This window comes from Cynocephalus volans, chromosome X (genome assembly GCF_027409185.1).
Source record: "Cynocephalus volans isolate mCynVol1 chromosome X, mCynVol1.pri, whole genome shotgun sequence".
Taxonomy (NCBI): Eukaryota; Metazoa; Chordata; class Mammalia; order Dermoptera; family Cynocephalidae; genus Cynocephalus; species Cynocephalus volans.
Genome location: NC_084478.1, coordinates 11,663,603 through 11,679,322, shown reverse-complemented (window position 1 = coordinate 11,679,322; position 15,720 = coordinate 11,663,603). Strand labels below are relative to the sequence as shown.

At 45.0% G+C, this 15,720-nt stretch overlaps 1 protein-coding gene and 1 pseudogene across 1 annotated transcript in view; one reads left to right on the top strand and one right to left on the bottom strand.

Moving 5' to 3' along the window:
- LOC134367168 (G-protein coupled receptor 143-like) overlaps window positions 1-15,720 on the top strand; it is a 363,716-nt gene that overhangs the window by 317,956 nt on the left and 30,040 nt on the right. The window lies entirely within an intron of this gene.
- Window positions 10,390-10,636, bottom strand: LOC134367709 (cytochrome c oxidase subunit 6B1-like; annotated as a pseudogene).

The window sequence follows — 15,720 nt, the reverse complement described above, 5'->3', positions numbered from 1 at the left end:
TATTTCTTTTTCCACACGAATGTTAAGATAGCTCATCTATTGCAGAAAATATTTTCTCATGTTTGAGATTTTGTAAAATTTGTAGTTTAATCTGAGGATTTCCTATTGAAGCTTTTCCATCTGTTGCAGACTTCTTTGAGTCTTCTGGTATTGTTTTAAGTTTTTTAAATATAGATTTTGCCCATTTCTCCTTAAATTTTTAAGTGCCGATTTATCTGGGTATAGAATTTTAAATGATCAGGTATTTCCTCTTAGCTGGTAGAATATATTATTTCACTGTTTTTCTCCTTTTGTTTTGTTGCTTATGTGATTCCTATTATCAAACAACTTCATTTTCTTCTGTAGGTGATTCTCTTCTCTCTGTTGCTGTTAAATTTTTCTCTTGATTTTCGTGTTCTGAAGTTCTAATATGATATGTACAAGTGCATATGTGTTTTTGTTTATCTAATCTGAGAATTCATGTCTTTCATCAACTCAAAAAATCATCGGCTGCCATCTCTTCTCTATTGCCATTTCCACATTCTCTCTGTTCCTTCCTTTGGAACTCATTAGACATGCGTTGGAACTTCTCAGTTTATCCTTTAAGTCTCTTTAACTTTCATCTTTCCCATTTTTTAATCCCTCTGCAGTACATTCTTGGTAATTTTCCGTAATCTATGTTTCTAGTTCACAAATTTTCCCTTTAGCTCTTTAACCCATTCATTGAATTTATTTCAGTGACATACTCTTTTCCCCTAGAAGTTCTCTTTTGTCCTTGCTAAATTTCTCCCTATTGTTTTGTTGTTGTATCCTGTTATTTTATTATGGTTTCCATTCCTTCTTTCATGTTTGGAATCAATTCAAACCATTTATTTTATGGTCCTTTTTAGATGGCTTTATTATCTTAATTTCTCAGGCTACTAATCCTCAAGTGTGTTGTGTCTGCTAACTCTCCATTATGGTAGATAATTTCTCAATTTTAGCTGGACTCTTCTTGTGGGAGCCCTAAATGACCTGGGTCATGGAAGAGCCCTTGCTATGGGTCAAATGTGGACCCTCAAAGTTCACCTATTGTAAACTTGATCCCCATTGTAACAGTGGTAAGAGAGTGGGAAATCCAATTATGGTAGTTGAAGAAAGGTGCCTTTGAGAGGTGATTAGATCATGAGGACTGTGCCCAAGTGAATGGACTGATCCGTTTATGGAGTGATGGGTGTGGTTCTGATGGCTTTATAAGGAGGGCAAGTGAGGACATTAGCTCTCTCTTGCTCAGCTTATTCTTGCCATGTGACACCCTGCACTGCTGTAAAGAGTCACCACCAAGTAGAAGGCCCTCACCAGATGTTTTTCCTGGACCCTGGACTTCCCAGCATCCAAACCATAAGAAATAACTTTAAATTCTTTAGAAATTACCCAGTTTCAGATATTCTGTTATAACCAACAGAAATGGACTAATACAGCCCTGTAGTGTAGATGGCCTTTGTTTCTGTCAGATACACCAGGGGCTGGATGGGGCCAGTTTTTCCATTAATTTCCCACGTTGGAATTTCCATGCTGCAGGGATAGTGTGTGTTCAGACTCCACAAATATGTTGCATAGGATTGAGATTTTGTTTTCTCATAGGATTATTTCCCACACCCTCCCTTGGAGTGTCCACAAGAAACAAGCTTTTTTGCTACTTTCCTGTGTAGATGAGAAGTTTAACTAGTCATCCCATTCATGAAGAAGGTAGTGAGTCCATGTCCCAGCTTTATGCTGGGGTCTCAGCTTCATCCAGCTTCCTGTTTCAGGGGCTTTTGTGGGGGCGGGGGGATGTCAATGTTATATCTTTCATTCCTATGCTGGGTATTAAAACCTCAGCCCCTAACCGTGAGTGTCTATGTTGGGATACAATCATCTTCTGACCCAGGAAAGTGATGCTTCTCTCCAGCTAGTGTGTGTATTCCATATTTGTATTATATTTTATACAACATGTGGATGTGTTTGGAGAAATACGGGGAGCATGGGATACATTACCTCATTCTGGCCAGTTGCTACAACTGGGAGTGGAGTCTGTTTTCAATTTTTCAATACTATAAATAGTGCTATGATCACTCTCCTTGCCCATTAATCTTATGTATATCTCTGGTTATTTTCTTTGGATAAATGCCTAGAAATGGTCAAAGAGTATGAACACTTTTAATATATATGTTGCCAACCCCAAAGAATGCACCACTTTACATTCCCTGAGAATTCCTGTTTTTTTATGCCCTTGCCAACATTTGAAAACTTTTTTAAAAAAATCATCACTTAGTTAGACAAAGAAATAGAATCTGAAAACAATATTTTTTACATTCTAACTAGTTAGAAAAAAATAAAAGAAGAATAAAATTTTTGTGATGTGAAAATTTTATGAAATTCTAATTTGAACATTTATAAAGACAGTTTTTTAGAGCACAATCATATACATTTGTTTACATATTGGCTATGGCTGCTTTCAAACTACAGTGATAGAAATGAGTCGTTGTGACGGACCCCTATGACAAGCAACACCTAAAATACAGTCATGTGCCACACAACGACATTTTGATCAACTACAGACAACAGGGCCGACCCTCTGGCTCACTCAGGAGAGTGCAGCCCTGGGAGTGCAGCGGCGCTGGGAGCACCGAGGCCGCAGGTTCGGATCCTATATAGGAATGGCTGGTGTGCTCACTGGCTGAGCCTGGTGCAGGCGACACCACACCAAGGGTTACGATCCCCTTACCGGTCACAACAGCAATGAAAAAAAAAAAAAAACAACTACAGGTCTGGGTGTGGCCCAAGACTCCCCTGAGACTCCATATTTCTAATGTGGATGCTGATGGTGCTGCTCTGTGGACGCTATTGTTGGGCACAATCAGACCACAGTGGACTTCAACCGGTCAAAGCTTAGTAACTTCCAAAGCACATACTCTCTGCAAACAGGGTTATTTGGACCTGCCAACAACACATCCTAGCTCAATTGGCATAGAGTTAAGTTGGTCCTTTATGTTTTTATTTTGGTTTGGTGGCTGGCAGGTACGGGGATCCGAACCCTTGAGCTTGGTGTTATCAGCATCATGCTCTAACTGTGTGAGCTAACTGGCCAGCCCCTTGGTCCTTTATAAGAAGCGGAGATAAGTTGGTTATTGATGAAGTTATTTATTCAGATGACAACCAATCTCTGTCTCCCTGTCTCCCTCCCTCCTTCTCTCTCTCTCTCTCTTTCTCTCTCTCTCTCACACACACACACAAATGTATAAGTGGGAGAGAATGTGGCAAAGGCAGAAAATTAGATTCAGATTATGCAAAAACAGGAACACAAACACTTTAGGAAGAATGCAACTTGTATCATATCAGGTCTTGCCGGCTCCAAGCAGGCTCCAGTTGGAGAGCTGAGCAAGGTTTCTGAGTTTGAGTAGAATTTATCTGGTAGACAGTATTGGTATTTGATCATATTATTGACACAGGGTTGCAAAGATGGATTTGTGTTTTTTTATGTAAGCAAATTAATTTGGAGATTGTACAGCCCTTCAGAAGCGTTGTTTGTGTACCTCGAGTGTCATGTGTGTATGTGTGCACAAAAAGGATTTATTCTGTTTCACAAATTTGATGGCCTGTTTATCTGTTACAAGTTCAATGCCTACTTTTTCTTTAACCTTAGAATTCTGCCTAGAAACCTTGTTATTCTTTTCCTTTTTTAACTATATTTTAAGTCTAGCAAATAATAGCAACCACTTTTAAGGAACCTTCAGAAAATGCTTGATCCCGTTTGCAAACTTAATTAAACACCTCCATGCATTCTACAGTACATTTAAAACTTTTAGCAAACTGCATTCTGTTCCTTTTTTCATCACTTCAGTTGTCTCTGTTAACAGATACATTCTCATGTACACAAATAACTCTTTTAAATCAAATGAATTGAATTTACATAGTGAAACTTAAGTTCCTTTATGTGTTCCAATACTGCCTATAGAATGTTTTCAACTAAAATCATAAGTTTAAATTACTCACTTATACATTTTACAGTGACTCCCAAAGCTCAGAAATTCTTTTAAACTTTAGAAATGCATTAAATATCAATCATACACATTTTCCTTCTGCACCCCAAATTTGAATCCTATGGTTTTGATTCTCTTGAATATTTCTATACTTTTCCTAAATCCTCCTAGAGCTGAGATTCGCCCCTATTCCGGATGATAGTTACCATACCAGTAACCGAGCCTGTGGGCACACACAAGATTTGGGCCAGACCCTGTCTAGGTTCTTGACAGTGACCCTAATGGGATACTTGAGCCCTATTAATAATTGCTCTATCCATGATGCCATGATTCATGGGAGGTGGTTCCAGGCCCCTGACCCTTACACATTATTGATTCTTCTAGGCACACAAGGGCATTTATAGGGCTAACGTCATTGATCACTTGATGGGATTTTGCATTTATTTGGCTCTCAAGATATGTACTTTTTCCTCTAGCTCTAAAGACCTTTGCACTTAAAGGAATCTTGTGGTAGGTAAATGTCCTTTCTATCTGCTCATAATGACCTTTGGAATCCATGCAATCTTTCTGGAGGCTTTGATTAGATTTGAGGTTAAGGGCAGGCTTGCCTCAGAAGTGGTGGCGTTTTTTCTCTACAGGCACATCATGTCTGGTGTCTCTCTTTTTGTGATGTCATCACGAACGTAATTTTCTTTTTGGATATTCCAAATAACACTTAATTTTGGCTATCTCACATGGCTTTGTCTGAGCTGTGGTCACGGATTTGGAGGTTATTTGATTGACAGGAAGATGTGATGTATACGATTAACAAGATAATACCTTATTCATTCAGCAAATATATCTTGATTATCTGCTCTTTGCAGATATACAATGGAGAATAAAACATGATTTTTTTCCGTCTGTTGAATCTTGCCCAGGGTTTCTCAGGCTCAATACTGTTGACATATTGGGCCGGATAAGTCTTGTCATCCAGCACTCGGTACGAGGTTTAGCAGCCTACAATCAGTGGCCTCTGCCCACTGGATTCCAGTAGTACCGCCCCTCCCCCATACCTAGTCTTGACAATCAAAAATGTCTCCAGACATTGCCGAATGTCCCTGGGAGGCAAAATCACACAAATAAGCACAAATACAAACTTGGTGGGGGCTATTAAGGGAAATGGTGTGGTACTATGAGAGATAGCAACAGACAAATCCTGGTGTCTTTGTCCATTTGGGCTGCTATAATAAAGTACCATAGACTGGGTAACTTATAAACAACCTGACATGTGTCTCTCACAGTTCTGGAGGCTGTAAGTCTGAGACCAGGGTGACAGCATGGTCAGGTTCTGGTGAGGGCCCTCTTCCGGGTTACACACTGCCAACTTCCTGCTGTATCCTCACGTGGCAGAAAAAGAGCAAGCTAGCTCTCTGCCTCCTTCTTATATGAGCACTAATTCCATTCATTAATGGCTCTACCCTCCTGACCTAATTACCCCCAAAAGATCTCACCTGCTAATAACACCACAATAAGGGACAGGATGTAAATATATGAATTTTGGAGTGACACAAACATTCAGTCCGTAAACACCTGGTGAGGAAAAGCGTCTCTGAGAAAGTGGTTTTCAAGTTCTGATCCAGCCCAGGAGTCAGCAAATGTTTTCTGCAAAGGGTCAGATAGTAGATGTTGTCAGCTTTGGGGACCGTGAGGACCGCTGTTGTCTGTATTTCCTGGAAGCTGGTAATCAGGTTCACAGGTTTTGATCCCATTCAGGTTGGACTTTTTCGCAAGACTGCATCACAAGTGGTGTGTCTGTCCGTGGAACCACATCAGGTCTGGCCATCCCTCTTTTGTGATGTTGGCAGACATTGATGCTCAAAGCTGAAATCCAGTCAATCCTTGGAAGTTCTATTCCTTTATTTTAATCCTAATCCCATCACTCCTTTAAAATATCTAGACTTGATTATTCAAATGTGAGTATATACTGCAAAAAAAAGAAAGAAAGAAAGAAAAAAGAAATTGAAGCAAACAAATTTCAGTTTTCTAGTATTGGAAAAATGAATAAACAAAATAAACTGATCTGGAATGTTTCTATAAAGAGATACTTCCCTCATCTCATACAGACTAGGTAGGCAGGAATCCAAGGCAAATCAGCACATGGCAAATACGAACATTGCTGGTTTGTCTGGTCTATACTGCTTGTTGGCTGTTACAGTCTATGTAACACACTCATGGAGTGAAGTGTGCCATACATGGGGCCTATAGGTTTGGCGAGATTTCTGGGGGATGCCGTGGTGGGCATCTGCTTTGTGGGATTTCCTGGCACTGACTGGGACTCTGTGAACAGAGTGCTGTAGACTCTAGCCCCCACTGAAGCAGCAGCAGGACCCTGAGAGCAAGTTGCCAGATGTCTGAGTTTCCTCGGGCCACCGTAACAAAGTACCACAAACTGGGGGGCTTGAAACAACACAGATGCATTCTCTCATAGCTCTAGAGGTCAGAAGTCTGAAACCAAGGTGTCAGCAGGACCACGCTCTCTCTGAAGGCTCTAGGGGAGAATCTGTTCCTTGCCCTTGTCTTAGCTTCTGGCGGTTGCCAGCAATCCTTGGCATTCCTTGGTTTGTGGCCACGTCACTCCAATCTCTGCCTTCATTTTCACACGGTCTTCTCCCTGGGTGTCTGTGTCTCTTCTCTCCTTCCTATATGGACACCAGCCACATTGGGTTAAGGGCCCACCCTCCTCCAGTGTAACATTATCTTAACTAATTAAACCTGTAACGACCTTATTTCTAAATAAAGCCATATCAACAGGGGTTAAGACCTCAACATATATTTTTGGTTGGGGCACAATGTAACCCCCAACACCAGGGAACCCGGGCAGTCAGGGGAAGTGGAGGTTCTCTCCATCAGCAGGGTTATGCTGACCCTGGGGAGATAACTGGGCTGCCAGAGAAGGCTTGGGCAACACGTGGTTTGATTTGCAGAGATCATTTCCCCCAAAGGATCCCCTCTGCTGCTGCTGAAAATTGCTGTCCTTTTGGAATTTTCAAAGGACACAATGACTAGAAGTCAAAGGTATAGACAGGGCTGTCTTCACGGGCTTCCACCTCTGCAGTCACACAGGGCCCCATGGTCCAAAGGGCCTGCACTTATGTTATTGCTCTACAGTCGCCATCTTGAAATTCTTCAGAGTTTTTGAACAAGTGGTCCTGCATTTTCATTCGGTACTGCAAAACGTTGTCCACAAATTATGTAGCCAGTCCTGGCTAGGGACACTGGGCAGGGGAGATGCATAGGAAATGAAGGCAAAAATCACACTCTGCCTTCAGTATGGTTGGCCTGCAGCTGGCTTTTTGTCCCTTTCTACTTCTGTGCCAGGGAGCTCAGACTAAACGTCACAACGACACAGCTTAAAGCTGAGTCACAAACAGAACCAGGCTCTTCAATGTGCTTATTACGCAGAGCAAGCGTGAAAGCGGCCTGGTGGCTGGCGTAGGATTCATCACCTCTCAAGTGATAAAAAAATTCCCTATTGATTATGAGGTGAGGCAAGGCAAACACTATTCAGACGGCTCTTTGCATCAATATCATAAAATCAGTTTCTCTAGATGCCTGCACCCCGAACCTTCCCCTTCTGTGGGATCTAATACAATGCTTCTCAGCCTATAGGGTCTGGGGTGGGCGTTTCAGGGAGCCCTGCTGTGACACTGCTGCTCCACCCCAACACTGCGAGCAGAACCAGGAGCAGAAACAAAGAGTGACTGCTTATAAAGTCAGGCAGTATGTTGGCTAATTTTGTGTCCACTTGACTGGGCCATGAGGTGCTTTTTCTCCCCTCCCTCCTCCCTTCCTTCCCCTCCACTCTCCCCTCCACTTTTTTTTCCCTGGCAGCAGGCCGGTACAGGGATCAAATCCTGGACCTTTATGTTATCAGCACCATGCTCTAACCGTGGCCTGTGGTTTAGTGCTTACTTCATTTTTTATGCTTTTTCCTTCCTTTTTTTTTTTTTTTTCTTAACTTATCTACCAAACTCTTACACATCTGTATGGAACACAGATATGCCTGGCTGTGAAAATCCTCCAGAGAAGATGGTCAAAGCCAAAGGCAGCCAACCAGGTGGATCAGTGAGGATTCTTTTTGGCTGCATAAAATACATAAAATAATAGTGTCTTAAACATGATAGAACTTCTCTTTCATGCTAAAGGAGCCCAGAGGTGGGCAATCCAGGGTTCTTCTGATGGACATCAGAAACTCAGGCTTCTTTTACCACCCTGCTCCACCAGCCTATTGTTTGACTTCCATCCTCAAGGTGTCATGGCCCAGTATAGCTGCTGGTGCCCCACCCATCACACCTGCATTCCAAGCAGCAAGAAGGAGGAAGAGGGTGATACAGAAAGGGCCCATTTCCCCTGAGCCAGTTTTAAGCAGCATCTCTGGAAGTTTCACACAACGCTACTTACATATTCTTGGCCAGAACTTAGTTTCGTGGTGCTATGATCTGAATGTCCCCTCCAAAGTTCATGTGGAACTTAATCCTCAATATGGCATTTGAGAGGTGGGGCCTTTAAAAGGTGATTGGATTGTGAGGACTGTGCCCACATGCCTGGGTTCATTCATTCATGGAGTAATGGGTTAATAGTTTAATGGGTTGTCAGGAAGTAGACTGGGGGCTTCATAAGGAGAGTGAGTGAGCATGTTAGATGCGCTCTTGCCATGTGATTTCCTGCATTGCCATGGACTCTGTAGAGAGTTCCCACCCAGGAGAAGGTCCTCACCAGATATGCCCCCTGGACTTGGACTTCCCAGCCTCCAAACTGTAAGAAATACATTTCATTTCTTTATAAATTACCATGTTTCAGGTATTTTGTTATCAGCAACAGAAAACAGAGTAGTACATGTGGTCACACTTAGCTGCTGGAAGAGGTAGGCAGCATAGTCTGCTAGCCAAGCATGTCACTGCTCTGTGTGACAAGTTAATAAAGATAAAGGAGAGAATGGCTTTGGGTAGGCAACTAGCAGCATGGGAAGGCCTTGTTCCTGCAGCCTATGCAATGGTGTGTCTCCAACCATTCCCTCAATCAGATTTGGAGGGATCAGAGCTACAACAAAACTAGAGGTCTCATAGACCACCAGTTATGGAGATAAGAAGAGCCTTGGAGTGCTGGCAGCAGCTGGAAGAAGTGCATTACTCCTATTGTCATAGGAGGATGCATTACTTCACCCTCACCCATGGTGGGGATGCAAGGGAGATGAGGCCAGATGGGACAGGGTGGGCACTGTCTGTACCCAGAGGACAGATGAGCAGAAACAGGAGAGGCAATCAGGAAGCCCTCCTCACACCCAGGAGAGTGTTTGCAAATACATTTTGCATCTCAGTGTTCAGGTAGGCAGGATGCTGGGTGCCAGAGACTAAAGGATACTGGGCAGAGCCTCGCTTCTGAGGACCTACCATCATGCAGAAGGTGCACATTCAAGGTGAGACATCCAGACATCTTGCCTCCGAGGGGCAAGAGCAAGGGCAGGTTTCCAGTACTAGGATGACTGTCTGTTGCGAGTGACGTAGGCTCTCCCATCAAAGAGGAACACGCTACACAGCAGAGAAACAAGACAGTTGCTCAGTGGCTGTGGAGACCAAGTCCTCACCCCTACCTGGTGGAAGTTGTACTTCCTGGAGCCTGGGTGTGGGGTCTCCAAGAGGATCTCCCTGGATGGTTTGAGCCACAGCTGAGAGTGTGGGATCAGAAGCCTCCGTAGCTTCTCTGTAGGAGCCAGCTTGCCTGGGATGGGGTTCATTCTGCAGGTGGCTGTTGAGAGACCGCAGCTGGTGGGGACGGTAGTGTCCTGCTGAATTCCAGGGTAGGGGCTGCAATTTGTAGGTATGTCTGGATTAAACTCCACACTCTCTTCTAGATCCTTTCAGTACTTAGCTATTTTCTTTGGCACAGGAGTATTGGTTCTTGTAATCCAAATCTTAACAAATGTCATTAAGGGAGATATAAAATTAAAATTTAAACTGCTACTCTGGTTTCAGGTTGTGGGATATACAGGTGTTAAACAATAACAGAAGGTGCTTGGGATCTTTGAAAAGTGACTTGAATTGAAGTCACTACTTGCTCTAGGAAAATGACAGTGTGAGAATAAAGAGGGTCTAGGGAGGACTTTCACTCACTTGGACGTGGAAGCTGTCCAGGGGTTGGACGAAGGAACTGTGGTCTTCAGCTGGGGCCTGGATGCTTGGAGCTGGGTTGGAGCTCAGACTCTCACCCCTTGGGTATTTCAGAAGCCTCAGTTATTATTTATTTATTTTCACAGGTTTCCAATGTGTTTTTATTATTAGTTAAGTCATGCTTCAGGGTCCCAGGGTAAGTCTCCTTTTACCACACCCCAGGAGAAGTACAGAAGACAGAGGAGAGGTGAGGTGCAGCCAGATCAGATATTCTCAGGAAATGTGACTTCAGCCCAATAGTCTTCCCAAGCTGAGACTCAAGCTATGGTGTAGACGGACATGTACACACGGTGGTACCACTCACACACAGAAACATTGCTTTTTTAGTGGTCATTGCCTTCTCGCAGCGGTGGAAGTCCAGGTAGTTCTGGTCTGGTTCTGGATGGGGAAGTGGCTGTCAAAAGGAGCAATCTTGTAATTCTTGATTTTGGTCTTGATGTCTTCTGCCATGGTGCTGACTCCTCAAGTTGCTCTTGAAGCACTTGAAGCTCAGTGCTGGATGCCTAAGATATTGGTGTGGCTGCCGCTGCATAACTGGGCCGCACCTGAGCCCTATCCTGCATGCCTGTTTGGGGGTAGGGAACCATTGACCAGGCTTTGGTGAGCTCCAGCCCCAGACTTGCCTGGTCTCAGGCCTGCCCGCTGTCCCACCTCAGCCCACAATTGTCGTGCAGCCCAAGGGTAGGGTCTGGAATGAGAGACTGTGCACTCTTAGTGCTCCAGCCCTTTGCTGAAAGCCACTCCACTGGGTATCTGCGCCTCCTGGGCAGGACCCCGCATTGCTCAGACACACCCGACATGCTCCCAGCCACAGGAAGGCCAAGGAAGGGCTCCTCCTGGCACTGCTTCCAATGTGGGAGGCAAAATATGTTGGAGTCGGTCCCTTATGGCCGCCCAGACAGCTAGCTACAAAATATTTCTCCTTTTGAAGCTCATTCCCCTGTTTGCAATTCCGTGTCTCTTCCCTCTCATCTCATTATAGAAGGGCATCCCATCCCACTCAGATCCCTGACTGCACCCTGTGTCTACACAGCTTATCTTTCTGAGTTAAAATCCCAATGAGATGGGGGTCACGCTACTTTCCAGGAGTCTGGTGGAATTAGGAATGATGGCCGGCACGTTTGATGGAGCCCTAGCCCCCCGGGGTCCCATCAGACAGAAGAGGCCAAGCGAAGGCCGTGCTGGACCAGTCAGTCAGCTCTGCCTGTGCTACGCTCCCTCTTCCCAGCTGCTTGTGCAAGGCGGTGCCTCAGATCCTGTGGGGAAACAGGGTGGGGTGTACTGAAGCACAAAGAGGAGTGATACGGACTGTCCAGGAATGTTAACTATGCAGGGAATGGGGACTGGGGAGGTGGGGAAGGAAGAAAGGGAACCCCTGCTCTCGTGGATGATCTAATAACCACCGGTCTCTCGAGTCTGGACTCCTTCCTGTTTGGACTGAGCATTCAGATGGTTGCACTTGCATGTTAGGTAGAGGTGGCTTTGGGAAGGAGTGGGGATAGGAGCTCCTTACTTATCAGGTGAAGCCAGCACTGATGTGGTCTTAGGTCTCCCTGGGGGATGCAGGGCCCAAGGACAGGGCCCCTGGTTCATGTCCTTCTTCTGCGAATCCCCAGATTTAGGGCAAGTTTAGCTCCAGACCCAACTGGATTCACTTCCATGTCGGAGATTCAGGCGGTAAACAGAGACCAGACAAAACCAAGAATCTTCCCTTTTCTTCCCTTTCTGTCATCTCCCCCAAAACTTGGAGTCACGGCCACCGGCTGATTTCTTCCCAAAGCTACCTCCCCACTTTCTTACTGAATTTTTCTTCAGATTCTGTTTTGTTTTGTTTTTTTGGTGGTTGGCAGGTGCAGGCATCTGAACCCCTGACCTTGGTGTCACAAGGCTGTGCTCTAACCAACTGAGCCAGCCACCCAGCCTTCATATTCTGTGTTTTGTAAACTTTAAGACTGTTCTTTATTGCGGTACTTTTTTTGAAAAAAATGATGAGTCTTCCAGTGCATTCTCAATATACTTAGACAAAAGCCAACACCATCCTGTGACCCACAGGGACCTCACCACAAGTCCTCCCTCTATCCTCCTTCATTCATTCTCCCTGCTCCAGCCACACCATGCTCACAGCTTCTAGAACCTGCCCCCATTCCTTGGCTGTGGCCTCTTCCTCTGTCTTCGAAGCCAGCAATGCTGGGTCAAGTCTTCACACTTCCATTCTCTCTCGTTCTGTGCAGTTGGTAAAGCCTCTCTGCTTTTGTGGACTCATCAGTTGACATTGGGCCCACACGAATAATCCAGGTTGATCTCTCCATCTCAAAAATCCTTAACTTCATCACATCTGCAATGTCTCTTTTGCCATGTAACAGAACATATTCACAGGCTCTGGAGATGAGGACATGGACGTCTTTAGGGGCCCTTATTGGGGCTATCCGAAGTGTTTGGCCACTTTCACTTATAAACATCAGCTCACCTCTTAGATTAATCACAGCTCTGAACTTGATTTCATGTAAAATCTTCTTCACCTAAGCCAGGGCTTCTGTGGCTGCCCCCTCCCCAGCCAGAGGGGCAAGGACATTGCTTCTTATATGTCACCCTCTCAAGATTGTCACCCCATGAGGGCAGGGCTTTGTGTTGCTCTTAGTGTTTCCAGTGCCTACAGCAGGCAGAAACTTTGCTCAATAAACACTCAGCCAGTGGACATTGAGTGAGATTCATCACTCTGACACAACTCTATGTTATTCTTTTGATTGAGATATAATTCATATACCATAACATTCACCCTTTAGAATGGAAGATTCAGTGCTGTCTACTGCATTCACAAAATATATTTACTAGTATAACTACTAACCCTAGAACATTTCCACAACCCCAGAACCCATTACCAGTCACTCTCCATCACCCCATACCCTATCCCCTGGCAACCACTAATCTACTTTCTGTCTCTATGCATTTGCCTCTTCTGGACATTTCATATAAATGGAATGATGTGATATGTGGTTTTCTGCGTCTGGCTTCTTTCACTCAGCATGATGTTTTGAGGTCCATTCACATTGTTTCATGTGTCAATGCTTCATTCCTTTGAACTCAGCATTGCCTTTGCACATACCTGAACGCTGTGCGTATAGGTTAAGACTGTAGGAAGACTCTCCTATCATTGGCCCCTCTTCTCTAAATAATGTGCAGCCAAATGAAGTTCCTAGAGTGACCATACTGATGGTCCAGCAAATATTTCCAACCTTCCTGAGCACAAGATGACCCCATTGCTGGGGTCTCCTTAACTGTCTTCAAACTTCCTGTCTTCCTCCCTGTCCTGGAACTTCCTGTTCTAATACTTCCTGTCCTCACAATTCCTGTCCTCGAACTTCCTGTCCTTGAACTTCGTGTCATACTCCCTCCTCCAACTGATCTCACACTTCATGTCTGCAAACTCCCAGTCCTCAAACTTCGTGTCCCCACACTTCCTGTCCTTGAACTTACTGTCTTATACTTCCTGTCCTCCAACAGTCCTTACACTTCCTGTCCTTGAACTTCCTATCTCATATTTCTGGTAGTCCAACTGTCCTCACACTAACTGTCCTTGAACTTCCTGTCCTCAAACTGTCCTCCCATTTCCTGTCTTGGCACTTCCTGTCCTCCAACTATTCTCACACTTCCTGTCCTCAAACTTCCTGTCCTCACACTCCCTGTCCTCCTACATCCTGTCCTCAAATTTCCTGTCCTTACTGTCCTCAAACTCAATGGCCAGCCTCATATCATAAGTAATAGAAAGCAGTGGGGGCCTGTTAGTCCGTTTTTGTGTGGCTATAACCAAATACCCGAGACTGGGTGATTTATAAAGAACTGGGGTTTATTTGGCTTATGATTCTGGGAAAGCTGCATCTGTCATGGGCCTCAGGCTCCTTCTACTCATGGCTGAAAGTAGCAGGCAGCTGGTGGGTACAAGCAGATCACATGGCAAGAGGAAGCAAGAGAGAGAGAGAGAGAGGAGGTGCCAGGGTCTTTTTAAGCAACGAGCTCTCATGGGAACTAATAGAGTGAGAACTCACTCATTAATCCCCCCTGCCCCAGGGAGAGCATTAATCCATTCATGAGGGATCCACCCCATGACTCAAATAGCTCCCGACACTGCCACATTGGGGTCAGATTTCCATGTGAGTTTTGGTGGGGGCAAGACATCCAAACTATCATTCTGCCCCTGGCCCCCCAAAACTCATGTCACTGTCACATACAAATACAATTATTCCATCCCAGCAGTCCCAAAAGTCGTAGCTTGTTCCAGCACCAACTTCAAAGTCCAAAGTCTCATCTGAGACCAAAGGCAAAACTTCCAGCCATGAACCTGTAAAAATCAAAACCAAATTTATCTACTTCCAAGATACAATAGTGGAACAGACACTGGCTACACATTCCCATTTCAAAAGGGAGGACTAGGGCAGAAGAAAGGAGAAACAGGCCCCAAACAAGCCCAAAGCACATCAGGATAGACAATAAGTCTTAAAGCTCCAAAATAATCTTCTTTGACTCCAAGTCCTGCATCTTGGGCACAATGGAGCATCTGGGCCCCCAAAGCACTGGGCAGCCACACTCCCAGTGCTGTGCAAGGCATAGCCCATTGAGCTGCACTGGTGCCTGCAGCTTTTCCAGGTGGGTGTTCTATGTTGCCAGTTGCCCTACAGCTCTGGGGTCCTGGTGGCAGCCCTGCTGTGTTGGCTCTCCTAGACATTTCTCTGTTGGGGGGGTCTCTGTGGGAGCTCCAATCCCACTTTCCTGCTTGGCATTGCTCTAGTAGATGGCCTCTGCAGTGGCTCCACATGTGTGGCAGGTATCTGCCTGGGCCCCAGGCTTTTCTGTACATCCTCTGAAATTGGGGTGGAGGCTGCCATACCTCCACAGCTCTCATGTTCTGCCAGCCTGAAGACTTAACATGATGTGGATGCCACCAAGTGTATTAGTCAGGGATCTCCAGAGAGACAGAATCAATAGAATATATTATAGTTATATGAGAGGGATTTATTAGGAGAATTAGCTCACATGGCTATGAAGAAAAGTCCCTCGATAGGCTGTCTATAAGCTACATTCCAGTAGCGTGGCTCACTCCAAGTCTAAAGGCCTCAAAACCAGGGAAGCTGATGGTATTCTTGGTGTAAGTCCTGGATCCCTAAAGCTGAAGAGTCTCAAGCTCTGATGTCCACAGACAGGAGAGAAGAGTTTATCCCAGCTCCAGCAGATCAAGAGAGCTTCACCTCTTTCCTCTGTCTTTTGTTCTCTCTGGGTCCCCAGCAGATTGGATGGTTCCCACCCACACTGAGGGTGGGTCTTTCCCACCCGGTTCACTCAGACTCTCATAGTAATCTCTGCTGGAAACACCCTCATGGACGCACCTGAAAAGATAGTTTTACCAGGTTTCTCAGCATTCCTTCATCTAACCAAGTTGGCACCTAGAATTAACCTTCAAAAAAAGGTTTCCAGCTTCTGTTCTCCAGAGGTGTTACACAAACCGCACTTGGGGCTGCTTGAGGCAGGGATGCTCCAGCTGG